The sequence below is a fragment of the Chelonia mydas genome, chromosome 3 (genome assembly GCF_015237465.2).
Source record: "Chelonia mydas isolate rCheMyd1 chromosome 3, rCheMyd1.pri.v2, whole genome shotgun sequence".
Lineage (NCBI taxonomy): Eukaryota > Metazoa > Chordata > Testudines > Cheloniidae > Chelonia > Chelonia mydas.
This window is the reverse complement of record NC_057851.1, coordinates 25,963,745-25,990,626: the sequence shown is the minus strand read 5'-3', so window position 1 is coordinate 25,990,626 and position 26,882 is coordinate 25,963,745. Positions and strand designations below refer to the sequence as shown.

At 41.2% G+C, this 26,882-nt stretch overlaps 1 long non-coding RNA gene across 5 annotated transcripts in view; it reads left to right on the top strand.

The window, feature by feature from the left end:
* Window positions 1-26,882, top strand: part of LOC122464921 — a 104,042-nt gene that overhangs the window by 18,196 nt on the left and 58,964 nt on the right. For all 5 annotated transcript variants that reach the window (XR_006289360.1, XR_006289359.1, XR_006289357.1 and 2 more), the window contains exon 2: window positions 176-317. This is a non-coding gene — a long non-coding RNA (uncharacterized LOC122464921). The remainder of the gene's footprint in view (window positions 1-175; window positions 318-26,882) is intronic.

The following is a 26,882-nucleotide window of genomic DNA, read 5'->3' as shown; positions in this document are numbered from 1 at the left end:
CATGTAATCCTGCACCGGCTTAGAGTCCAGTTGTGCAATTTAAGTTGCCTGTCACTAGGTTTAAATTGTGTTGAGGCCAGCTCTGGTCCTGAGTTTGGGGAGCCCATACCATGACTTCTCTGCCCAGGTTTGCACAGTGCAGTACAGAACCTTAAGTCTCTTATCTCTGATGTAGGTGAAGAGAGTGAAACCTGTCAAGTGGCCAGCAAGAAAGGATTTTTAAGAGAGATCTAACTCAGCGTGGAGCAGTACTAATCGTTAATTTGGTGGGGGAGGGGACGAAGATGTTCTTCAAAGACGGGAGTTTGCCGGATAAGGTTAGTAACTTGTACAGGTTTCACTGTATTATAGTCATCTTACAAACTATAGAAGGAAAGACATTGTGAATGCTGAATTAATATTCTTGAATGCTGCAGAGTTTGAAGATTGTGCTACATGTAAAATGGCTAAAAGTTGTCTTGGAAATATTTCACAATGGAAACAAAGAGTGTGATGATTCAAAGGGGAGATAACATTTCAAACTATGCATCTTAGAAATGTGTCCTTCTAGTAACTGTTCTTATTAAACTTTGCCAGTGCAAAGTTTCTAAGACTTAAATGCAAGGAAACTATGGGGCAGTATGAAATTTGCTGTCAAGAGCCATTGTCTTGGTGATGTAAATGGCATGAATTCTCATTCCAGAATACAAGGCTACTCCTATACTTGGATGATGTCTTGATAGTTGCTTAGAAAGGAAACTGCTGCAAAGCTAACTACTAGATATATACTTTTTAGTGGTTACAGTAAATAATGGGTTCTTTATCAAGTCCCATGCACAACCAATTATCAAGTCCCATGCACAACAATCTAATGGGAGTGTGTTGCTTTCCTGTTAGTCAGAAATGCTCAAGTAATGCCTGTTGCCATGGATATGAGGGGTGTGCATATCCCAGAATGTGATCAAGTTAATTGCAACCATATTATGTTCACTCAGCCACCCTGAAGTAATGAAAGAGAACACCACATAGTTAAGGGTCAATTTGAAGACAGGCTTCCATAAGCAAGGTCAAAACTAGCTACAGTTTCTGCTAATCAGAATGGGAGGAGGGGACAGAGAAGTAAACTACTGAGACTGAAAATACTGATGGCTGGAAAACCTTGAGTCTTAATGCCTCTGATATTAAAAGTTTATTGAAAGTTAGAAAAGTGATGATCCAGGAGAGGTCATTATGACCTATGTTTTTTGTAGAAGTTAGTTATAAAAGATTTGCTAATAGAATGTACTTTGGAGCCATTTTAAGAGATGTTTTTCCTAACACCCTTTCTCCCCGGTGGGTGAGCAACTAGCCACTGTGAACCTGCTGTTAATTACTCAATACCATTCCAGGTGTTGGGAAAATATCTAGGATGTTCTAAACCTATTGTTTATGTTTGTGTGTGTGCTTAAATCTAATAAACTGCAGTGTTAGACAAGAGCACGCTTACTTGCATTACTCTTTGATCAGACAGAATCACTGAGTTCCTGTTGATTTATTCCTTACACCGCCTGGAGTGAAATAGTTAAGTTGTCCCTGTTGTGGGGTCTGAAAACCCGGGGTAATAATGCCCAAAGGGGATACTGTGTTGCAACTACATTTCTAACCAGCATCAGTTCTTCACTGCTGAGCAGCAGGTTGAGAATTGCAAGGGGAGAGCTTTCCAGGAACTGATAAGACTAGTTGTTTGGAACTCGAACTCTTCAAAATCTTCTGTCTCTAAAGGAAAACTAAGCATGCTGTTTATGTAAGCCAAGAAAGTGAATTGTGGATGTCTAGCACATAGTCCTCTGAATGCAATAAAATCTTGCATTATGTGGCACTTTTCATGTACACTTCTGTCCTGAGCTGGCAAGTCTTATGGATTTCAGTGGGGTTGTGTGCATGTATCTGTCCTTGTGGACATAGCGGCATATGGGTTTTTACTTAATATGATGGAAAGCTCTCCTTAATATCCATGGATACAGATAAGTTTTTTTGGGGGGTGGAAGAACTAAAACAAGCCAACTCAACTGAAAAAGGGCCTCTTACTTCAGTTGGAGGCCAGAATTTTGCCTACTGTATTTTAGAAGCCTTTGGTGGAAGGGGGACATCTCCTAATGAGAACTGAATTATGTGTCTGTACATATATGTGATAGATTGTATCTCCAATTTAGAACTGTGCAAACAATTGGCTCAAATATATTTGGCAAATTTAGCCCATTTTTAGCTCATGAATTATTATAGATGACGCTGGTAGAGATGCCTATAATTAAGGTTCCCTGACACTTTCTATTACAAGAGCATGTGATGATAGCAGTATAGACATTTCCATGAGGAAATAAAGAATTCTGTATTCAGTGCCGAGTTTGGATGATGTTCAGTAAATAATGTTTGAGGCCACACACAGAATGACTTAAGAAATATTGAATAGCTATCCATTTAGCAAGCACTGTCCCTCGTATGAGGCAGGGGTCTTGTGGAGAAAAAAACGTGATCATATAACTAAAAACTATAACATAAAGCCTATGCACCAGACATGCCAAACCCACGAAAAAAATGTGGAAATTGGCCTTGTTTTTGGCTTAATTGGCTTGTGAGTTGCTTGTTGGCTAGTTTTTGGCATGTAGCTTGTTGCTGCTGCGCTTTTTTGTGGGGGATCAGCTCCCAGCAAGCAGGGGCAAGTGGGGGAGAGAGTCAGGGGTGCACAGCAGGCCCACAACAGTCCCAGACTGCCTGCAGTCTAGTCATGTAGAGTGTTGGGGTTCTGAGGGATTGGCTTGTTTTGGCCTTGTTTTGAAATGGAATTAGCTTGATTTTTGGCTTATTGTGAAAGTCGGGGTGCTTATTTACCGCGTGAAAGTTGGCAACTGTGCTATGCACGTAAGGGTGGGCAACTGAAGGTTGCTGAAGCAACCTTAATTCTGTCGTTTTCTAAATCGCGAGCACTTGACTTTGCAACCTTAGCATTCTTTTAACATAGCTCTTTTGGGATGGATGTGTGTACAGACTAGAATTTGTTTTTTTGACAAATGTGTTTAAACACTGAATGTTTGCATATACATTTCTCATAACTATTGCTTGTGAACTGTCTGCACACATTCCTTTGGGTACTGAAACCATACATCTTTTTAAATCTAGAAGGGACCGTTGTTATGTTCTAGTTTGCCCAGCTGCATAACACAGATCAAAGTACCCCAGTCACAAAACCTGTAACATCTGTTTTAATGATATATTCAAACCGTGGGATTGGTCACTGAAATCACATAGTATTTCTAGGCTAATGGGATGCTTCTGTGTCTATAAAGTACTTCAGTCCAAATTTTACTTCATTTAATTATGAAGTGAGTTATTTCATGGCTAATCAAGAGTTGTCCATGTGAATTTTCTTTCCATGAACATTAGCATGAAGAAAACTTCATTTATAAAAACAGTAAAAAGAGGAGAGAACCCCCTCTAAGTGAACTTTCCATTGGAAGTATCTGAAAAGCCCACAACTTTTTCTCTGTCAGCATCCAGCTCTCTAATCCACTTGTTTATATAGATCTACTCTCTCATGAATCGGATTTGTTGTTAATGCATTCACATATATCTTTCAATTTTTCTGAGTAGCGAGTTCTCCAAAGATGTTCGGGGTGTACTTCTAATCTGAATAATCAGTTTATAAAATCAGAGTGGTGTCAGGAGGATACTGTCAATTAATAACAAACTAGAATTATTACCAATGTGGAAGTGCTTCACAAAGTAGCAATGACCACAAGGGAGATGTTCAGCTTTTAATGACAAATGAGACTAGAGTATTATTGCTTTATTATATTTGTTGCTTGTGGGGGGGTTTCTGAGAGCAAAGTGACTGTGTATATCCCAAGAAGAGGGGAAAATGGAACTATGAGTGTTTTGCTGTGAGAAAGAGCTTTAAGTGAAATTGACATTTCAAATGTTCTGTTAGTAAAAAGGCCAGATGTAGATCAATCTGTCAGTTAGTGAAACCACAAAGGACAGAAATTCTTTAGCAGATTCTCTTGTCAGTGGGTTTGAAAGAAGAGTTTCTTCTTTATCCTTTAACACAATGCTATTGACAAAGTCATCAAAAGATCTAACGGAGAGAACATTAGTGATTTTTTCCTCCACTAGCTGTCAAGACTGTGCTACTAGTCACTGATTTATCAGTCAATAGATATTGATAATTCTGGGGAAGCTGATCATCATAATGTTGCCTCACAGGGGGAAGGACTTTTTACTAATGAGAGACATATTGGCTGATGCTCGTCTGTTTAGGAATGTTTTTTTTCTAGGAGTTTTATGTGAGGGGATAGGAAGAAGTACTATGTTCGCTACAAAAGTATGGAAGGAGTTTAGCAGTAAAGTTTGCAGAAGATTACATACAGAGGATTTACTTCTGGCCTACATTTGTAACGTCCAAACTTGGAAACACAACTTTTATAACATAACCCACTTTATGCTTCAGTATGTTTTACTAAAGTTAGCTGTCAAGAATGTCAAATATTCCATAAAGTCAGACTCTTCTTACGAAAACCTAGAAAGCCTAACTTTGTGAAATTTGGGAGACTGAATTTTCTTTATCACACTTATCAAAGATAGATATTGCAGAATGTTGTGTCAGAGATACAGGTGTGAAATTGGCCTGTCTGCTTGCATTAGGATGGTCAGCAAGTATATCAGAATGACACATGTTGGGGGTTTCTGAACCTTGACTGAGAAAATCCTAAAGGGATATGAAATATTGGTAGATGGGCGGGCAAACAAACACAAATATCAAAAACTCCAAGTTGGTTATGATAGAAGGGATTAGAGAAAATACATGTTCCCTCTTGTTCATAGTAATGCCATTACCAGATCAACCAAGACTAGGGAAGAACAAAATGGTTTGTTTCCTGTATGCAATAGCCTTATTAAACCAGAATAAATACTCTTACAGTGTTTAAAGTGTTCAGTTGGAAAGGTGGTGAGAAAAGATAATTGTGCACTTATCTAGTCATTCTTCTTTCAATGAAATCCATGTCAAGTTTGTTTGCCTTTCAGTCAAAATAATTAATTTTTTCCCTAAGTGGCTAGCTCTGTAAGCTTTGGTCCTGAACAAACTCAAATCTCACAATTCTTAAAGAACTTGTAATCGGAATCGACATCGCTGCCTTGTTGATGTACAAAAGAGGATAGAATCCAGCTTGCTTGTATGTTGCTTTATTGGATCTGTAGTGTGAATTGTGAAAAATCAGCATACTTTTTTTTTTCCGGGAGGGGGCTATAGTTGCACATATAAGACAAAGCCCTGAATATTGGGAAGGTCCCATCTGGTCAGCCCAAGTTTGGTCAGCCTAAGTGCAAACAGTAGTAAAACCTGCCTTTCTTACTAGATAATACTAGTATCTTTATTAATGATCTAGATCTTTATTAGATCTTTATTAAAGACTAGATATTTATTAAGGTTCTGGATGTTGGGATGGATTCCACCCTCAGCAATTTTGCGGTGGACATTTAGCTGGGGGGAGAGTAAGATACACTGGAGGGTAGGGATAGGGTCCACGGTGACCTAGACAAATTGGAGGATTGGGCCAAAAGAAATCTGACGCTCAACAAGGACAAGTGCAGAGTCCTGCACTTAGGACGGAAGAATCCCATGGACCGCTATTGGCTGGGGACCGACTGGCTAATGCAGAAAAGGACCTGGGGATTACAGTGGATGAGAAGCTGGATATGAATCAGCAGTGTGCCCTTGTTGCCAAGAAGGCTAATGGCATATTGGGCTGCATTAGTAGGAGGATTGCCAATAGCTCGAGGGAAGTGATTATTCCCCTCTATTTGGCACTGGTGAGGCCACATCTGGAGTATTGTGTCCAGTTTTGGGGCCCCCACTACAGAAAGGATGTGGACAAATTGGAGACAGTTCAGCAGAGGGCAACGAAAATGATCAGGGGGCTGGGGCACATGACTTACAAGGAGAGGCTGAAGGAACTGGTCTTATTTAGTCTGAGGAGGGATTTGTTAGCAGCCTTCAACTACCTGAAGAGTATGGAGCTAGGCTGTTCTCAGTGGTGTCAGACAACAGAACAAGGAGCAATGGTCTCAAATTGCAGTGCGGGAGATCTAGGTTGGATATTAGGAAACACTGTTTGATTAGGAGGGTGGTGAAGCACTGGAATGGGTTGCCTAGGGAGGTGATGGAATCTCCATCCTTAGCGGTTTTTAAGGCCCAGCTTGACAAAGCCCTGTCTGGGAGGATTTAGTTGGTGTTGGTCCAGCTTTGAGCAGGGGGTTGGACTAGATGGCCACCTGATATCTCTTCCAACCCTAATCTTCTATGATTCTAAGACAGTTTGCTAAGAGATGGTGTGTAGAAGGTTGCCATTTTGTATAGTCTTCCTCTATGAAAATATGGTCAGATCACAGTGGTCCCTTTTGGCTTTATAATCTAGAAAATTGAAAATTATTTGGACTTGGTTAACATTCTGTACTAAAAAAAGCTCAACCAATATCACTCCAAACATATGGGCGTAGCTTTTCCAGAGCATAGACAATGGTGTAACACTCTTTTTCACTGACTGACCAGTTGCTTTCCCTCTCAGACAGCTTCCTACTGAGAAACACTACAGGGTGGAATTCTTGATCCGGTCCTTCCTGCATTAAAACTGCTCCCACACCACGCTCGGACGCATCTGCGGTTACTAGGAATGGTATGTCAAAGTCTGGGGCCCTTAGCACAGGGTCAGACATGAGTGTCTCTTTAAGCCTAGTGACAGAGGATGTGGAAAAAGCTAATGTGCTCAATGCTTTTTTTGCCTCTGTCTTCACTAACAAGGACAGCTTCCAGACTGCTGTGCTGGGCATCACAACATGGGGAGTAGATGGCCAGCCCTCTGTGGAGAAAGAGGTGGTTAGGGACTATTTAGAAAAGCTGGACGTGCACAAGTCCATGGGGCCAGACAAGTTGCATCCGAGAGAGCTAAAGGAATTGGCGGCTATGATTGCAGAGCCATTGGCCATTATCTTTGAAAACTCGTGGCGAACGGGGGAAGTCCCAGATGACTGAAAAAAGGCTAATGTAGTGCCAATCTTTAAAAAAGGGAAGAAAGAGGATCCTGGGAACTACAGGCCAGTCAGCCTCACCTCAGTTCCCGGAAAAATCATGGAGCAGGTCCTCAAAGAATCAATCCCTGATCACTTTCCTCTCATGTAAGTGCTTCAGAACAGTCAGCATGGATTCACCAAGGGTAGGTCATGCCTGACTAATCTAATTGCCTTCTATGATGAGATTACTGTTTCTGTGGATGAAGGGAAAGCAGTGGATGTATTGTTTCTTGACTTTAGCAAAGCTTTTGACACGGTCTCCCACAGTATTCTTGTCAGCAAGTTAAAGAAGTATGGGCTGGATGAATGCACTATAAGGTGGGTAGAAAGTTGGCTAGATTGTCGGGCTCAACGGGTAGTGATCAATGGCTCCATGTCTAGTTGGCAGCCGGTGTCAAGTGGAGTGCCCCAGGGGTCGGTCCTGGGGCCGGTTTTGTTCAATATCTTCATAAATGATCTGGAGGATGGTGTGGATTGCACTCTCAGCAAATTTGCGGACAATACTAAACTGGGAGGAGTGGTAGATACGCTGGAGGGCAGGGATAGGATACAGAGGGACCTAGACAAATTGGAGGATTGGGCCAAAAGAAATCTGATGAGGTTCAATAAGGATAAGTGCAGGGTCCTGCGCTTAGGACGGAAGAACCCAATGCACAGCTACAGACTAGGGACCGAATGGCTAGGCAGCAGTTCTGTGGAAAAGGACCTAGGGGTGACAGTGGACGAGAAGCTGGATATGAGTCAGCAGTGTGCCCTTGTTGCCAAGAAGGCCAATGGCATTTTGGGATATATAAGTAGGGGCATAGCCAGCAGATCGAGGGACGTGATCATTCCCCTCTATTCGACATTGGTGAGGCCTCATCTGGAGTACTGTGTCCAGTTTTGGGCCCCACACTACAAGAAGGATGTGGAAAAATTGGAGAGAGTCCAGCGAAGGGCAACACAGATGATTAGGGGTCTGGAACACATGACTTTGAGGAGAGGCTGAGGGAACTGGGATTGTTTAGTCTGCAGAAGAGAAGAATGAGGGGGGATTTGATAGCTGCTTTCAACTACCTGAGAGGTGGTTCCAAAGAGGATGGTTCTAGACTATTCTCAGTGGTGGAAGATGACAGGACAAGGAGTAATGGTCTCAAGTTGCAGTGGGGGAGGTTTAGGTTGGATATTAGGAAAAACTTTTTCACTAGGAGGGTGGTGAAACACTGGAATGCGTTACCTAGGGAGGTGGTGGAATCTCCTTCCTTAGAAGTTTTTAAGGTCAGGCTTGACAAAGCCCTGGATGGGATGATTTAATTGGGGATTGGTCCTGCTTTGAGCAGGGGGTTGGACTACATGACCTCCTGAGGTCCCTTCCAACCCTGATATTCTATGATTCTATGAAAGGCCTTCTGACACTCTTCGGTCCACTGAACGGCATTTGGCTGTTTCTTTTTGGTTAGGTCTGTCAGTGGGGCAGCGATTTGGCTGTATTGCGGTACAAATCGCCTGTAATAACCAGCGAAGCCTAAGAAGGATTGAACCTGTTTCTCTGACTTTGGGACAGGCCACTTTTGGATAGCATCCACTTTGGCCTGTAGGGGGTTGATAGTTCCTTGACCCACCTGGGATCCAAGGTACATCACTCTGTTTAGGCTGTTTTGACACTTCTTAGCCTTAACAGTTAGTCCTGCCTCCCTTATGCGCTCAAAGACTTTCTGTAGATGTTCCAGATGTTCTGCCCAGGAATCCGAACATATGGCCACATCGTCAAGGTAGGCGACTGCATATTCTCCTAATCCCGCTAGGAGACCATCTACAAGTCTTTGGAAGATGGCGGGTGCATTCTGCAGCCCGAAAGGGAGTACATTAAATTCATATCGCCCAAAATGGGTGGTGAAGGCTGACTTTTCCTTGGCGGATTCATCTAGCGGTACCTGCCAGTACCTTGGTTAAGTCCAAGGTAGAGATGAACTGGGCCCGTCCCAGTTTCTCTAATAGTTCACCTGTGCATGGCATTGGATAGTTGTCTTGGTGAGTTACAGCATTTAGTTTACGGTAGTCCACGCAAAAACGTATCTCCCCCTCTGGTTTGGGAACTAGAACCACTGGAGATGCCCATGCACTGCCAGAGGGGCGGATTACACCCATCTGTAACATATCCTGGATCTCCCATTCTACAGCAGTTTTAGCTTGAGGAGACACCTGGTAAGGTTGGACTTCAATTGCGTGAGCATTACCTGTGTCAATGGAGTGGTATGCCTGTTCAGTCAGTCCTGGGGTGGCTGAGAACGTTGGCGCGCAGCTAGTGCACAGCTCCTGGATCTGCTGTCGCTGCATACACCCAAGGGTCTTGGAAAGGTTCACCTCTTCCACGCCACCAGCACTTTTCCCTTCGTAGTAGACACCTTCAGGCCACTCAGCGTCATCTCCTCCCTGGGTTGTAAAGTGACAAACCTTTAATTCTCTGGAATAAAAGGGCTTTAGAGAATTAATATGGTATACCTTAGGCTTTCGGTTGGAGGTAGGGAATGCTATGAGATAATTAACAGCTCCCAGGCGCTCCTGGATCGTGAATGGCCCTTCCCACGACGCTTCTATTTTATGGGCCTGGAGCGCCTTTAAGACCATGACCTGGTCCCCTACTTTGAAGGAACGCTCTCTGGCATGTTTATCATACCAGGCTTTTTGCTCTTTTTGAGCATCCTGTAAGTTTTCTTTAGCAAGGGCTAAAGAGGTTCGGAGGGTATTTTGTAGGTTGGTTACAAAGTCCAGAATGTTAGTTCCTGGAGAAGGTGTAAATCCCTCCCATTGCTGCTTCACCAACTGTAATGGCCCCTTAACCTCACAGCCATATACAAGTTCAAATGGTGAAAACCCTACACTGGGATGTGGTACAGCTCTGTAGGCAAAAAGCAACTGCTGCAATGCTAGGTCCCAATGATTGGAGTGCTCATTTATGAATTTACATATCATGGCCCCCAAAGTTCCATTAAATTTCTCCACCAGGCCATTTGTTTGATGATGGTAAGGGGTGGCAACCAAGTGATTCACCCCATGAGCTTCCCAAAGGCTTTCCAACATATTTCCTGCCAGGAAATTAGTTCCTGCATCTGTGAGGATGTCGGAGGGCCAACCTACCCTGGCAAAAATGTCTGCTAGTGCCTGGCACACACTTTTAGCCCTGGTGTTGCTTAGAGCTACTGCTTCCGGCCATCGGGTGGCAAAATCCATGAAAGTCGGTATGTACTGCTTTCCTCTGGGTGTCTTTTTCGGAAAAGGACCCAGAATATCCACAGCTACTCACTGAAATGGAACTTCAATGATGGGGAGTGGCTGGAGAGGGGCTATGACCTGGTCTTGGGGTTTTCCCACTCTTTGGCACACCTCACAAGACTGGATATAGGTAGAAACATCCTTGCCCACTCCCTCCCAGTGGAACAACTTTCCCAAATGGTCTTTGGTTCTGTTCACCCCGGCATGGCCACTAGGATGATCGTGGGCTAAGCTCAAGAGCTTGACCCGGTACTTAGTTGGAACTACCAACTGTCTATGAGGATGCCAGTCTTCCTGGTGTCCACCAGAAAGAGTTTCCTTGTATAAAAGTCCTCTTTCTACAACAAACCTGGATCAATTAGAAGAGCTGAGAGGCGGTGGGTTGCTCCATGCCTCCGTCCAAGCTCTCTGGAGGCTTTCATCTGCTTCCTGTTCAGTCTGGAACTGTTCCTTGATGCTGGAGACATCAGTTCCTCATTGGATTGTGGACCTAGGCTTGGTCCCTCTGGAAGTGATGTAGGGGATGGGGCTGTTTCCATTGACTGTGAACCGCTCTCTGCTGGTGCACTATGTTGGGGTTCAGGCTCCGGCTGAGCCTCTTGTGTAGGGTTATCGGCTGCTGCCGGTTCAGGTTCGGTGGGTCCCTCTGGTGTTGGGGTTGCAAGTACTGGGTTCAGTGCTGGCAATGGGTCTGGTGCTAGTTGTTCCACCGGTTCCGGTTCTGGGACTGGCTCTGTCTGGGTCTCTGGGGACTGGATCCACTACTGCTGTTGCAGACATTGGCCTGGGGTCCGGGTCCATCACCTCTGACCGGGTCCTGGTAGAAGTTTCTGGAACAGAGCTAGGTGTCACGGCTTGTTTAGCCTGGCTGCGGGTGACCATTCCCACCCTCTTGGCTAGCTTCACGCAATTGGCCAAGTCTTCCCCCAACAGCATGGGGATGGGATAATCATCATAGACTGCAAAAGTCCACATTCCTGACCAGCGCTTGTACTGGACAGGCAACTTGGCTGTAGGCAAATTGAAAGAGTTGGACTTGAAGGGTTGAATCGTCACTTGGATCTCTGGGTTGATTAAATTGGGGTCCACTAAGGAAGCATGGATAGCCGACACTTGTGCTCTGGTGTCCCTCCACGTGGTGACTTTCCCGCCCACGCTCACAGTTTCCCTCCACTCCAAGGGTATCTGGGCCTGAGGACCTCTGGTGTGATTCCAGTGCAATGAACTGTAATCTGTTGGGGTTCTTGGGGCAGTTGGTCTTTACATGTCCCGGCTCATTACATTTAAAACATCGTCCAGCTGACGGGTCACTGGGGCGAGGTGGGTTGCTGGAGAATGATGTGGCGGGACGATAAGGTGGCTGCAGGGTTCCTTGGCAGTAGTTGGGGCCTTGGGCTGCCACCGGTAGTAGGGTATGGTCTGAGGTTGGCCCTTCTGGTATCCGCTCCAACTGCGACCAGGTTTTTTCTTTTCTGCCACCTCCACCCATTTGGCTCCAATCTCCCCTGCCTTGATTACAGTTTTGGGCTTCCCATCTAGGATGTATCTTTTTATTTCCTCAGGAACACCCTCTAAGAACTGCTCCATTTGCATTAGGAAGGGAAAATCTTCTGGAGATTTAACACTTGCTCCTGATATCCGGGCATCCCAATGTTTCACAATGTGGTAGGCATATCGGGTAAATGACACGTCTGGTTTCCACCTTAGGGCTCTGAACTGCCGACGGGACTGCTCGGGTGTTAGCCCCATTCTGACTCTCGCCTTGGTTTTAAACAGTTCATACTTGTTCATGTGTTCCTTAGGCATTTCAGCCGCCATCTCAGCTAAGGGTCCACTGAGCTGCGGCCTCAGCTCTACCATATATTGGTTGGTAGAGATGCTGTACTCAAGGCAGGCCCTTTCAAAGTTTTCTAAGAAGGCCTCGGTATCATCGCCTGCCTTGTAGGTGGGGAACTTTCTGGGATGGGAAGTGGTACCTGGAGAAGGATTGCTAGGGTTTGTTGGTATATTCTGCTGAGCCTTTGCCTTCTCCATCTCCAGGTCATGCTTCCTCTCTTTTTTTCTTCTCCTCCAGTTCTTTGGCCCTTGCCTCCATAGCTGTCCTGTGGGCAGCTTCTTGGTTCTTTTCTGCCTCCATAGCTCTCCTGTGAACCGCCTCTTGGTTTTGTTCTGCCTCTTTCGCTGCCTCCATTTCTTTGTCCTTTGCCTCCATTTCTCTCCTGTGGGCAGCTTCTAGGGCTTTTTCTGCCTCTTTCGCTACCTACAGTCTGGCTAACTCCACTTTGTGTTGTGTCTTGGTTTCTGCCATCTTTGCCTCTCTGTTTTTAACTAACTTTACACCCGAGAGTTTGAAATAAAACAAACAAAAAACTTGGCTTGTAAAATTTTGCTGTGCTGTAATATGATACCTATATTCTCTGATAGTGATTGTCAGCCTACAGAAAAATCCTAAAAAAATCCAAACCCTAACACCTTTGTCTCCAGGCAAATTGGCAGAAAACCCCTCTAGTTGCTCTTAGGTAAAAAAAAAAAAAAACTTCTTCAGGTCTGTGAAGACTTGTGAATTTCCCTGCAGGAGGTTAACTACCCTGACTTTAGGTAGAGAAAACTCCAGCTCACAAAAGACAATTCCCTTTTGTCTCTGCTCTGGCCTGCAAGCAGAGAAAAAAACAACAACTCTAACTGCTTTCAGCTTAAAACCTGCTTTGCAGCAGCCCAAAGGAAAAAAAAATCCTTTTAAAATCTGTGCTTCTGGTTCAAAAAATCTCAAATTGATCTCAAAATGATTTCAAGTTAATCCCACCGCCCTGCCACCATGTCAAGCTTCCTTCCCCACTCTGAACTCTAGGGTACAGATGTGGGGACCTCCATGAAAACCTCCTAAGCTTACTTTTACCAGCTTAGTTTGTACCTTGGGGAAGTTTTAACCTATTTTACCTTTTGCCGTGGTACTTTATCGCTGCCACAACCAAATGTCTAACAGATATATAACTGGGAAAGAGCCCGTTTGGAAACGTCTTTCCCCCCCCAAAATCCTCCCAAACCTTCCCCTTTCCTGGGGAAGGTTTGATAAAAATCCTCACCAATTTGCATAGGTGAACACAGACCCAAACCTTTGGATCTTAAGAACAATGAAAAAGCAATCAGATTCTTAAAAGAAGAATTTTAATAGAAGAAAAAGTAAAAGAATCACCTCTGTAAAATCAGGATGGTAAATACCTTACAGGGTAATTAGATTCAAAACATAGAGAATCCCTCTAGGCAAAACCTTAAGTTGCAAAAAGACACAAAAACAGGAATCTACATTCCATTCAGCACAGCTTATTTTGTCAGCCATTTAAAGAAAACAGAATCTAATGCATATCTAGCTAGATTACTTACTAAGTTCTAAGACTCCATTCCTGTTCTGTCCCCAGCAAAAGCATCACACAGACAGAGAGAGCCTTTGTTTCTCCCCCCTCCAGCTTTGAAAGTATCTTGTCTCCTCATTGGTCATTTTGGTCAGGTGCCAGCGAGGTTATCCTAGCTTCTTAACCCTTTACAGGTGAAAGGGTTTTTCCTCTGGCCAGGAGTGATTTTAAAGGTGTTTACCCTTCCCTTTATATTTATCACAATGGTACCTTTGCTTTTTAAGAATGATTTGGACTAGATATTTTGTGGCATTAATAAGGGCACATGCTGCCTTTCCTCTAGGCTAACAATTAAAATTCAGCCTAGGAGCCAAATTCATAGCTGGTGCAAATCTGATGACTTAAATTAAGGTGCACCTCTCACACCAATAGTGTGTTTGAACACTAGAACAAATCCACTGGCGAACATCTATTGTAACTTGCTGCAGAAAGACCAATGACTGTATACAGTAAATACTTCACTCACTTATTGCTTAGGGTGGTCACTTCAGGTGAGCATTGAGGCATTTTGTCTGGGTGGTAGAAGGAAACTGGATCTCATCACCCATGCTATGCCCATTCTAAAATTAAAACTGGGTGACTAGGCAACAAAATGGCAGAAGTTAATCAATGTTTGATAAATGCAAAGTAATACATATTGGAAAACATAATCCCAACTATACATACAAAATGATGGGGTCTAAATTAGTTGTTACCACTCAAGAAAGAGATCTGGGAATCCATGGTTGATAGTTCTCTGAAAACATCCACTTAGTGTGCTGTATCTGTCAAAATAAGCTATCAATGTTAGGAACTATTAGGAAAGGGATAGATACTAAAACAGTAAATACCATAATGCCATGGTATAAAATCACACTGACATACAAATTTTGAATACTGTGTGCAGTTCTGATTGCCCCATATAAAAAATATATGTTGGAAATGGAAAAAGGTACCGAGAAGGGAAACAAATGATTAAGGGTATGGAACAGCTTCCACTGAGGACAGTTTAAAAAGACTCTGACTGTTCAGCTTGGAAAAGAGATGACTGATGAGGGATATGATAGCTGTCTATAAAATCATGAATGGTGGGGAGAAAGTGAATAAGGAAGTGTTATTTATCCCTTCACGTGACCCAAGAACCAGGGGCATTAAGAAATCAATAGGGAGCAGGTTTAAAATATATAAAAGAAGTACTTCTTCACAGAACACTCAGTCAACCTGTGGAACTCATCACCAGGGTATGTTGTGAAGGCCAAACTATAACTGGATTAAAAAAAAAATAGATAAGTTCATGGAGGCTAGGTCCATCAAAAGCTATTAGCCAAGTTGGTCAGGGGCTCAACCCAATACTCTTGGATGTCCCTAAGCCTCTGACTGCCCAATGCTGGAACTGGATGAAATGGAAGAGATCAATTGATAATTACCCTGTGCTGTTCATTCCCTTTGAAGCAAGTGGGAATGGCCTATGTGGTAAAACAGGATACTGGGATAGATGGACCATTGGTCTGACCCAATATGGTCATTCTTACGTTGTTGTTATAAATAATAAATTTGATACTGACCACCTTCTACTGTTCACAAGCACCAAATACTCAATACTCAACAAACAACACATTTTGATCCATTAACACTGGTAATCATATATGTGACAAATGAAGGGGGAGGGCTCCCTTTTATGGACACCCAGCCAGCCAGTTAGCTACAAAATCCCTATTAATAGCTGTTCTCTACTTGCTTTACCTATAAAGGGTTAAAAAAGCCCATAGGTAAAAGGAAGGGAGTGGGCACCTGACCAAAAGAGCCAATGGGAGGGCTAGAACTTTTTAAAATTGGGGAAAAAAAACTCTCTCTTTGTCTGCCTGTTGTTGTACTCAGGAGAGAGGGGACAGAGCAGAGACTGGGCTGGAGCTATGCTGTGAAAAGCTGGGAACCAGGTATGAAAATCACCAGATCATACCTAGAAACTACTGAATTAAAAACCCCAGGTATGTAAGTAGATCAGGAATGTCTAGAAAGATGCAATTAGTTTTATCTCTTTTTATTTCTGTAAGTCTTGTGGACTCCTCTGTGTTAACCCCCCAAATGCTTTTGTTTTGCTTGTAACCATTAAGCTGGACCTCAAGAAAACCATTCTTGATGCTTAATTATTATAGTTGCTCTTTTTAAATCTAGCAATAGCCTAAGTTCCAGATGTATTTTTCTTTCTTTTTTTTGTTTGTTTTTAATAAAATTTACCTTTTTTAAGAACAGGATTGGGTTTTTTGTGTCCTAAGAGGTTTGTGCATAGAATCATAGAATAGAATCATAGAATATCAGGGTTGGGAGGGACCTCAGGAGGTCATCTAGTCCAACCCCCTGCTCAAAACTTATGTTGTTTCATCAGGTGATGGCAACAGCTGATTTCCTTTGTTTTCTTTCTCAGCTCTTCCCTGGAGGTGGGGTGAAAGGGCTTTGAGGGTACCCCACAGGGAGGAATTACGCCTTCCTGGGTTCAAAGGGCTTTTTTGCATTTGGGTGGTGGCAGCATCTACCCATCCAAGGTCAGAGACAGGCTGTAACCTTGAGAGTTTAATACAAGCCTGGAGTGGCCAGTATTAATTTTTAGAATCCTTGCAGCCCCCCACCTTCTGCATTCAAAGTGCCAGAGTGGGGAATCAGCCTTGACAATATACTATTGTCAAAAATCATATGAACCCTTTAAATGTAATGTATGTACTAGAGATCGTTATGTAGTGAAATGGCCTCTTCAAAGCATTTACAGTGTCTAGAAATAGACTAGGGCCCAGGCCCACAAAGGTATCCTCTGCCCATGCTTCGGTGGCTACTCTACTATTTTTAGCAGGCTAACTCAATGAGTGTATGTGTGTTTGAGCTGGGAATCACATCCCCCAGCTCTAAATGTAGATGTAACCTTAAAGTTATAAGGGATGCAACAATGGCAGCTTCTCCTCCAAACAGCTCTGGATTGCAAGATTAAACATGCTCAGTTTTTAAACAACCTTCCTTATATGCTTTTCTATACCTTTTATCATTTTTCTTCCTCTCCTATAGACTCTCCTCCAATTTGTCCACATCTTTCTTAAAGTGTCATGTCCAAAAATGAACACAGTACTCCAGCTGAGGCCTCACCAGTGCCCACTAGAGCAGGATGTTACCTCCTTTGTCTTACATACAACAGTCCTCCACAGAATGATACTCCACAGAATGATATTAGCCTTTTTGCAATTGCATCATATTGTTGATTCATTCCATTTGTGATCCACTATAACCCCTCCATCATTTTTCCACAGTATTACTACCCACCCATTTATTCCCATTTTGTAGTTGTGCATTTTGAATTTTTCCTTCCTAAGTTTAGTAGTCTGCACTTGTCTTTCATCTTATGGATTCAGACCTATTCTCCAATTTGTCAAGGTTGTTTTGAATTCTAATGCTGTCCTCCAAAGTGCTAGCAACCCTTCCCAGCATGGTGTCATGTGTAATTTTATATGCATACTCTCCACTCCATTATCCAAATTGTTAATGAAAATTAATGAATTAATTTTATAGTATCCTAGGTCCAGTACTATTAATGAATAGTACTGGACCTAGGATAGACACTTGCAGGACCCACCAAACATGTCCTCCCAGTTTGACAGCAAACCACTGATAATTACTCTCTGAGAACAGTTTTTAAACAGTTGTACACCCACCTTATAGTAATTTGATCTAGACAACATTTCCCTAGTTTGCTTATGAGAAACTCAGGGCAACTGTGACAAAAGCCTTACTAAAATAAAGGTATTTCACTTATCCGCTAGGCAGTAGCTCTGTCAAAGAAGGAAATTAAGTTAGTTTGTTCTTGACAATTTGTTCTTGACAAATCCATCTTGGATCTTACTTAACACCATTTTCTAGGAGCTTACAAACTGATTGTCTAATCATTTGTTCCAATACCTTTCCAGGTATTACAGTTAGGTTGACTGGTCTACAGTTAATTCCACAGGTCCTTTTTGCACCCTATTTTAAAGATAAATACTATATTTGTAAAAAGAAAAGGAGTACTTGTGGCACCTTAGAGACTAACCAATTTATTTGAGCATAAGCTTTTGTGAGCTACAGCTCACTTCATCGGATGCATAAAATGGAAAATGCAGTGAGGATGTTTTATACACACAGACCATGAAAAAATGGGTGTTTATCACTTCAAAAATAAACACCCATTTTTTCATGGTCTGTGTGTGTAAAACATCCTCACTGCATTTTCCACTTTTATGTAGCTGATGAAGTGAGCTGTAGCTCACAAAAGCTTATGCTCAGATAAATTGGTTAGTCTCTAAGGTGCCACAAGTACTCCTTTTTCTTTTTGCGAATGCAGACTAACACGGCTGCTACTCTGAAACCTACTATATTTGTCCTTCTCTAGTTTTCTGGGACCTCACCTGTCTTCCATCAGTTCATGAAGATAATTGCTAATGGTTCTGAGATTGCTTCAACTAATTCCTTAAGAAACCTGGGAAGAATTTCATCGGGGCCTGCTGTCTTGAATACATCTAACTTATCTAAATGTTCTTTAACCTGTTGTTTCCCTAGTTTTAGGTGTCTCCTGCAGTATCAATTTAGCCTGTGAAAAGGGAAGGGCTCGGAGTATGCCCTTCTCATTGGCATCTCCCATTAATGGTTCCTGGCTTTTGTAGATTGCGTTCTGAAGTGATAATCAAGATGGGCCACTACAAAAGGTGTGTTTTTTTTTCTCTCCTGCTGATAATAGCTCACCTTAACTGATCACTCTCATTATAGTGTGTATGGTAACATCCATTGTTTCATGTTCTCTGTGTATATAAAATCTTCCTACTGTATTTTCCACTGCATGCATCCGATGAAGTGGGCTGTAGCCCACGAAAGCTTATGCTTAAATTTGTTAGTTTCTAAGGTACCACAAGTACTCCTGTTCTTTTTGCGGATACAGACTAACACGGCTGCTACTCTGAAAACTGTAGTTGTTCCAGAGATTTCTAGCTGATTATAAGTTAGGTGTTGCAATGTTGAGTGGTACAAGGTCTCTTTGTGGATTTGGGCCAAGATGACTTTTCTGTTGTCCTGACAATGGATTCCCTAGTGTGCACTTACCAGTGTTTTTTTCTAAACTGATTCTAAAAATGCCAAGGTCTTCTATCTTGAGAGATTATACCACAACCTCATCAGTCTCTCAGTATAACTATTCTGTTTATTAAATGTGAACTTTATATTTCATTTTATTATTCTTGATTATTTCACTTTTTATTAGGCTAAATAATCCTGCCTTCTTGATGTTTATATCCTTAAATATTGGCAGGCCATTACCAGACCCACTTCTTTAGTTGTTGCTTAATCAAGGACATATTTATCTCTTTTTAATCTCTCCAGTCAACTTATCATTTGTATTATTATCTGAATTCCTTCTAGCTTGTCAGTATATTTCTGATGATGCTTGGAACTGAATGCAATATTCCAGGTGTGATCATAGCAGAGTTGTACAGTGTGCAGAGGAATAATTACCTCTTTATCCAGTAATGCCATACCTCTGCTTAGGCAGTTGTGGTTTGCATATTTTTCTCTGTTCTGTTTTACTAGGGATAGAAGTAGAATTTTCAGGATTGCAACTCCCAAAATTATACATTACTTTACTACAATTTTCTGATATCACTATAGTTTTTCCTTAAAGCTTAAAAAATAGATACCAGTAACATTGTATGTTCATTTCCTTAAGAATCTAATACATCCTAGTATATACTAGGATATATCTAATATATGCATCTGTATATACTCACACTTTCCAAATGTTTCCTTACCTGCTCTTTTTGTTAACAAGTAATTTTATGTGATCATTGTTATGTTCATCGAATACAGAGAAATTGGATAAAAACATAAAATATTCTTGCTGAAATTTGCAACATAATATTACTTTATTTCTTAGAATTCAGAATGATAACACACAAGAACCCCAAAAGAGAGAGAAAGTATTCCGGCTGCTCCCTATATTAAAGAGGCACACCTCACCCCACCTTATTCTTGGCTGGCTGTTTGCAAACTGACAGCTGCTAGGCCCAGATTGCAAGCTTCCCTACAGAGTCCCCGAGCCTGCAAGCAGAACCAGGAATGCCCTTGCCCCGGAAATTTTAAGTGATAGCCTAATTTTAACAGTTTTTAATACACCTCAATCTGTCTTCTAACTATAAAAAGATGTTCAGAATCTCAGTTATTTTTGTATCCCTAATTGACCCAACCTCATTGTTTAGTCTGCTACACTTTCATTACTATTACTTAGTAGAAATATTGATTCTCGGGTACTATTTCCCCTTGATACATTTAGAAAAGTCCTTTCTTCTTCCCTTAACCTCTCTTGGCAGCATTAACTCATTCTAGTTTTTGCTGTCCTTATTTATTTCCCTACAATCCTAAAATGACTCTGCACCTTATCCTGCCCCTCAAAGTTAGTAGTAGTTTTGCCATGGACGCAATGGGGACAAGATGGGAACTCTGTGGATTCTTGTCTAGTTGCTTTCCCGTCTTCCATTTTCACTGCAGGTATTTTATTTGATCTCAGACCTGGTGAGGCCACATTGACTGTTGTGTTGCTTATGGTCTTTATTTTCTGAATAATGGTAATTGAGGTAATACTGAGTTGTATTTATCTGTCTTGTTTCTTACATAGTACATTCCACAAACTCCCTAAGTAACTTCACGTACAGTTAGGAAGTTTTTCCTAATATCTAACCTAAATCTCTCTTGCTGCAATTTAAGCCCATTATTTCTTGTTCTGACTGTAGTGGATAAGGAGAATGATTTATTGCCCTCCTTTTATAACAACCATTTACTTACATGCAAACTGTTATCAGACTGTCTTCTCTTCTACAGACTAAACAAACCCAGTGTTTTCACGTTTTCCTTGTAGGTCATGTTTTCTAGAACTTTAATCATTTTTGTTGCTCTCCTCTGGACTTTATTCAATTTGTCTACATCTTCCCTCAAGTGTGGTACCCAGAATTGGTACTCCAGTTTAGGCCTGACCAGTGCTGAATGGAGTGGAAGAATTACTTCTCGTGTCTGTCTTGCAACACTCCTGCTAATGTATCCTTGAATTATGTTCACCTTTTTTTTTTTTTGCATCTGGCTGTATTTATAATTATCTAATCTCCCATAAATATAACATCCTATGTCTTTCAGTAGTTCGTCCAGGAACTCTCCTTCTCCTCAATTACTGAGACCCACAGTATTTTTTTCCTTTATTTCTTATAGCCTAATCCAAAATGTTTCAGAAGTACACTATTGATTCTCTAACTGTAGCTCATTGGCACTATAAATAGTCTTTACAGACAGCATAATGTCACTCTTCGAGTCTCTGTTTCTTCCCCTTAGCTGTATAGACTGTACTCCATTTACATTAATATTCATATATATTACATCCATGAAGCATTCTAGCTGTCCTTGCTTGTTTTCTGTGCTCTTTGCATTTAAGTACAGATCCTTTAGAACAAGAATATTTTTCCTAATTATAATCTCTCTTGATTCAGTTGAACTATACACATTATATGCCATAAATAAAACCAATGAGGAGTCGTGGCACCTTAGCGACTAACAAATTTATTTGGGCATAAGCTTTTGTGGGCTATAACCCACTTCATCAGCTGCATGGAGTGAAAAATACAGTAGGCAGGTATAAATATACAGCACATGAAAAGATGGGAGTTGCCTTACCAAGTGGGGGGGTCAGTGCTAACGAGGCAAATTCAGTCAGGATGGATGTGGCCCATTCCCAACAGTTGACAAGAAGGTGTGAGTATCAACAGAGGGAAAATTATGTTTGTAGTGACCCAGCCACTCCCAGTCTTTATTCAGGCCTAATTTGATGGTGTCAAGTATATTGAATAGCTGGTCAGATAAGGAAACTTATAAACCTGTTCCATGGAACCACAATGAAACTAACAAACCCTAATAATTTTAAATGGTACTTGTTCTAATTTTATGTAAAATCCATATGAACAGATAGCTTAAGAAACCATGCATTACCTTTATCAGCTAGGAAGGATATGAGTACACCTCACTGGCTGCAGTTAGAGTTCCCCCAGCACATTCAGAACATCAGTGAATATAACAGATTTTCTAAGTGAATTAATGATGTAGCAATGCATATTGAGAATTTATCAAATCTGTGGTATTTTCCCTTTTGCATCTATCTTTGTTTTTTATTTCTAAACAGACAATAAAGAGCACTAAAATATCCTTTACAAAATTGTGAAAGAAGCAAACCTTCCCATGCTCAGAGTAGAATACAACTAACTTAATGACAGGTTTCAGAGTAGCAGCCGTGTTAGTCTGTATCCTCAAAAAGAAAAGGAGTACTTGTGGCACCTTAGAGACTAACAAATTTATTTGAGCACCTTGATTATCACTACAAAAAGTCCTCCCCTCCCCCCTCTCCTGCTGGTAATAGCTCACCTTACCTGATCACTGTCATTACAGTGTGTATGGTAACACCCATTGTTTCATGTTCTCTATGTATATAAATCTCCCCACTGTATTGTCCACTGAATGCATCCGATGAAGTGAGCTGTAGCTCACGAAAGCTTATGCTCAAATAAATTTGTTAGTCTCTAAGGTGCCACAAGTACTCCTCAACTAACTTAATGTGACTCATACCAAAGAAAATGACCTATGTGACTACAACTGGTGAGGTGTTAAATGTCTTTCAATGATACTGCAGATGGCTTTGTCTATCTTCTTAAGAAGAATGGCTGAAGCAAAGCTAAGGGAGGAGCATGCTGGATCTCTACCCAGAAGATCATATGTCAACCATACGTCCACCTTAAGAGTAACTATCAAAAAGACAATCTAATGACACCCCCCGTGCCCCCCCAAAAAGGGAGGGGAAGGCCAAAATACTTATTGTCTTCATATATTTTAAGAAAGCATTTAACAGCTTCCATCTTGATTCACTCTGGAACATATTGAAGTGTTGTGGTATGCCAACAAACAGTGAATGTTTTTAAGGTGCAGCTTGCACAGTTAAAGTAAACATTGACTTGAGTGAGTAGTTTTAACAGACTCTAGCATCAAACAAGGATGCATTCTCCTGTTTGACATTACTATTGACTTCATTATGAGAGAAAGTGTAGGCAGATAAAACACAGGCATCACATAATTTAACAACATTAAACTAGAAGACTTAGATTTTGCTGACCACATCACTCTTCCATGTTACAGTTCTGCTTAATCTTAGTTAAGACTAAAAGACTGCCAAGTATAGCAAAAAAGATGGTTAATCATTTTATTATATTTTTAAAAAACAAATCTAATGAAAACCCCAGCAACTCCCAACTCAAGCATTATGTTAGAAAGCAAAGGAATACACAAGGAGAGTTAATTCATATACCTTGGCAGTAATTTACAAGTCAAAGGGCATGTCCAGAAGGAAAAGTCATGAATTGGCAGCTGTATTTGCCAGCATAATCACGATGTGGTCATCACAAATCTACAATTTGAAGAGCAAACTATTAATTTCAACTCAAATATTTCTGACCTGAGATATGAATGTGAAAGCAACAGGGAGATGTTGAAATGCCTTTGAAAGCAAATGCCTCAAGAAAATACTACATATTGAATGAATGGATTCATAACAAATTAAAATCTATGTGCGTCTCCTGTCTCTAAAATACCAAGTTGCTTAAGAAAAGAAAAATACTGGTGAAGTTTCATATGCAACTAACTGATTGGATAGGAGTTACTACCTGTTGTTCTGAAAAGGTAATTAAATCTATGGACTGCAGTCATGCAGGAGAAGGAGAACAAAGTATCGTTGTCTATGGATATTGTAAATAAAAGCACTACTGGGATATAGCATAGGAACAGATATGAAGTTTGTGTTTGACAGGTCATCTCACGTTCATTGTTCAGCAGCTTGGACCAATGGTACTGCAATAGCTACAAACCCTAGAACTTGAATCAATGATACTGCAACAGCATGAAATCTTAGTGTATCCAAAAGGCTATACCAACACTAGCTTTTGTGAGCTACAGCTCACTTCATCGGGTGCATAAAAAGAGTTCTTATGCATCCGATGAAGTGAGCTGTAGCTCACGAAAGCTTATGCTCAAATAAATTGGTTAGTCTCTAAGGTGCCACAAGTACTCCTTTTCTTTTTGTGAATACAGACTAACACGGCTGTTACTCTGAAACCTATACCAACACTGGGATTTAAAAGCCCATATAGCTGTGTTTAAAACATGGACAAGATGGAATAAAGAATTATTGCAGCTGCTTGTCCTAAGCAGGCTCTTAAAGTAGCTTGCAAAGTCTGAATGATGCTTGTTATACTGAAAATTACTTCCTCTAAACCTGATGATTTTTATTTTTGCTTATTTTTTTTAACACAACAAGCTTGAGAAGAGAAAAATAAACCAGAAAACCCACTAACTCTACCTCATTTTCCTTCTGTATTCTGACGCGGGTCTTTCATCACATGATCTCACAACATATAAAATCAAGAACTGTGTGCCCTATTGTTCAGAATATCTATTCTTGCACCTTCCTCTGAAGAATCTTGTACTACCAGATAGGATGTTGTACTCTAAGAAAGTGGTCCAATCTGATTGGGCAGGAACACAGGACTTGTTGGTCTCTAAAAATCAGATGATGATAGGGGTGGGGAGAAGAACGCTTCTTGTAGCTGATTCGCTGGCTGGTTATGTGGAGTTGAGTTACTTTGTTCTTCTTTGCATGCTGGGATTTTTTAATGGCTTCTGTTTATTGTGCTATTGTGAGATTAAGTGTTAGGATACCTAGAGCTGGATATTGGTTTCTTTCTTTCTTTTCTTTTGTCTCCTCTGATTACAATGGGCAGGGGAACCAGTCCCAGGAAATGTTTTGAAATCTCAAAACATTCTTGTTCCACATGCAGATGAAACTGAGACATCCTGAAGTTTTTTGTGAAAAGAGAGACTCCAGAATAGTCAGCTGGCCAGGCACTCGTGTGGGATGTAGGAGACCTGGGTTCAATTACCTGGTCTAAATCAGGCAGAATAGGAACTTGAACATGGGTGTCGCACATCTCAGATGCATGTCCTGACCATGCAGGTTCATGGATTCAATTGAACCCACAGAAATCATGAAACCAATGGTGCCAAACCTGAGTGGTGCTGCAACCCTGTGTGCCATGTCACAATGTCCAGAGTGGAGAGCCTGGGCCAGCCCCATGGGGTGAGTGCAGGGCAGGCTCACACTCCAGCCCCTACCTTGGGGCCTCCCCACTGGGCTAGGATTAGGGTTGCAGTGCCAGAGGGTGCTGCCATGGATGGTCAGTGCCCCCCTTGAGTACAAACCAAAATCACAGCCAAGAAAAAATTAGTATAGTGCATCTTCTGAATTGGAACGCTACACCTGCCCCTGCATGAACCTAAGAAACCGTTTCCTATGACTGTTTTATTTGGAACTGGTAAGTTCCTGTGGAAAGCTTCAGTTTCAATGGATCAGCAATTTCCAACAACAAAAAAGCTGTAAAACTTCTGACCGGTTCTACCTAGGATGCATGTGTGGATGCAATTATAGCATATTAGTTATACCTTTAACTTTAATCATGTGAAATCTGGTGATAAATTAGAAAGTTAGATGGCAGTTCTAGAGTGGGAATAACTTGAGGTATGAACTTGCTCATCTTCAGAAAGTTCCCATCACCAGGCCAAAATTGCAAATGTTAAATTCTATGTAAGTAATTCTCATACTCAAGTGAATCTAAGGAAATGTATACAGTGTACATGCCCAGTCAGACATTTGGAAAACAGCTATAACTTTGTAATTTTAAAATCACATATTTAAACTCACACAATTATGTCCTATTTCAAAATACTCTAGAATCTAGCCATGCATTTTTATTTAACGTTTTGGAAAATGATCTGTCGGCTAAGATAAATTAGGGTCAAGTTATGTCAGCACATTATTTGGATACTTGAGTGCTTTTTTTCTTTAGTCCTTTTGACGTGTAGAGATTTTGGCATGACTTTTAGAGAGGTTTGGAGCATTAGAAGAAGGAATAATCTGTTCGTTGGGGGCGGGGGGAGGCTTGTGTTAGTTTCTTTGTTTGTTTTCCTTAGTGCCCTGAATATAGAGTAAGCAGTCTTTAAAAAAAGTCGAGAGGTAAAAAGAATTCACACATTCTTGAGGAAATTTAAATCATGTATCTACCTAGTTAACCAAGCACAGGATAAACTTTGGCCACCTTTCCCAGGCTTTATGTATCTCATCCTTCACTCTTGATGAAGGCCAACCTCTCTCCCTGAGCGCAATGTTTCAGATAAAACTATCAAACCATCAGATGCACCATAAATACTACTTAAACAGAAGAAAAGTCTGGATACACTTAAGAATGATGTACTGAAAACTTCCATTACCCTCTCAGTGGTGAGTTGACAGATAGAGGCTAAATTTTTCATAAGTGCCTAAGGCTATGTCTCCACTAGGGACCTTACAGTGGCAGAGCTGTACTGGTACTGGTGCAGCTGCACTTCTGTAAGGTCTCCTGTGTAGCCACTCTTTGCTGATGGGAGAAAGCTCTCCCCTCAGCATAATTAAACCACCTCCAATGAGAGAGTCTCCTGCTGACATACCATCATCCACACTAGCACTTTTGGTGTTGGTTATGTTGGTTAGGGTGTGGTTTTTCTCACTGACAAAAGTTTTACTGACAAAAATGCTAGTGTAGACATAGTTTAAGTCACTCTTGAAATTGGGATTTTAGGAACCTAAGTCCCTCAGGACCATATTTTTAAAGATGTTTAGTTGGCTAAAGATGCCAGTGGACACCTACTAGGATTTTCAAAACCACATAACTCCCATTGATTTCAGTGTGCATTTGGCATCTAGGCTATTTTGAAAAATCCCACTAGACATCTAGCTGCATTTTTAGGCACTTAATAGCTTTAAAAATCTGGCACTTATGACAATAATCACAGGTATTATGAAGAAAAATAGTGAAGTTGAGCCATATCATCAACCTGTGAAGAACATGGTAAGTTAGTCATGTTTGTAAATAATAAATTATTAATGACAAGGAACATATTCAGCTGGTCAGATATTTAAATAAATGTATATGTGTATCTTTCAAGGAAGCTGATTATTTCAGACAGATGATATGTTCCTTTTAAAGA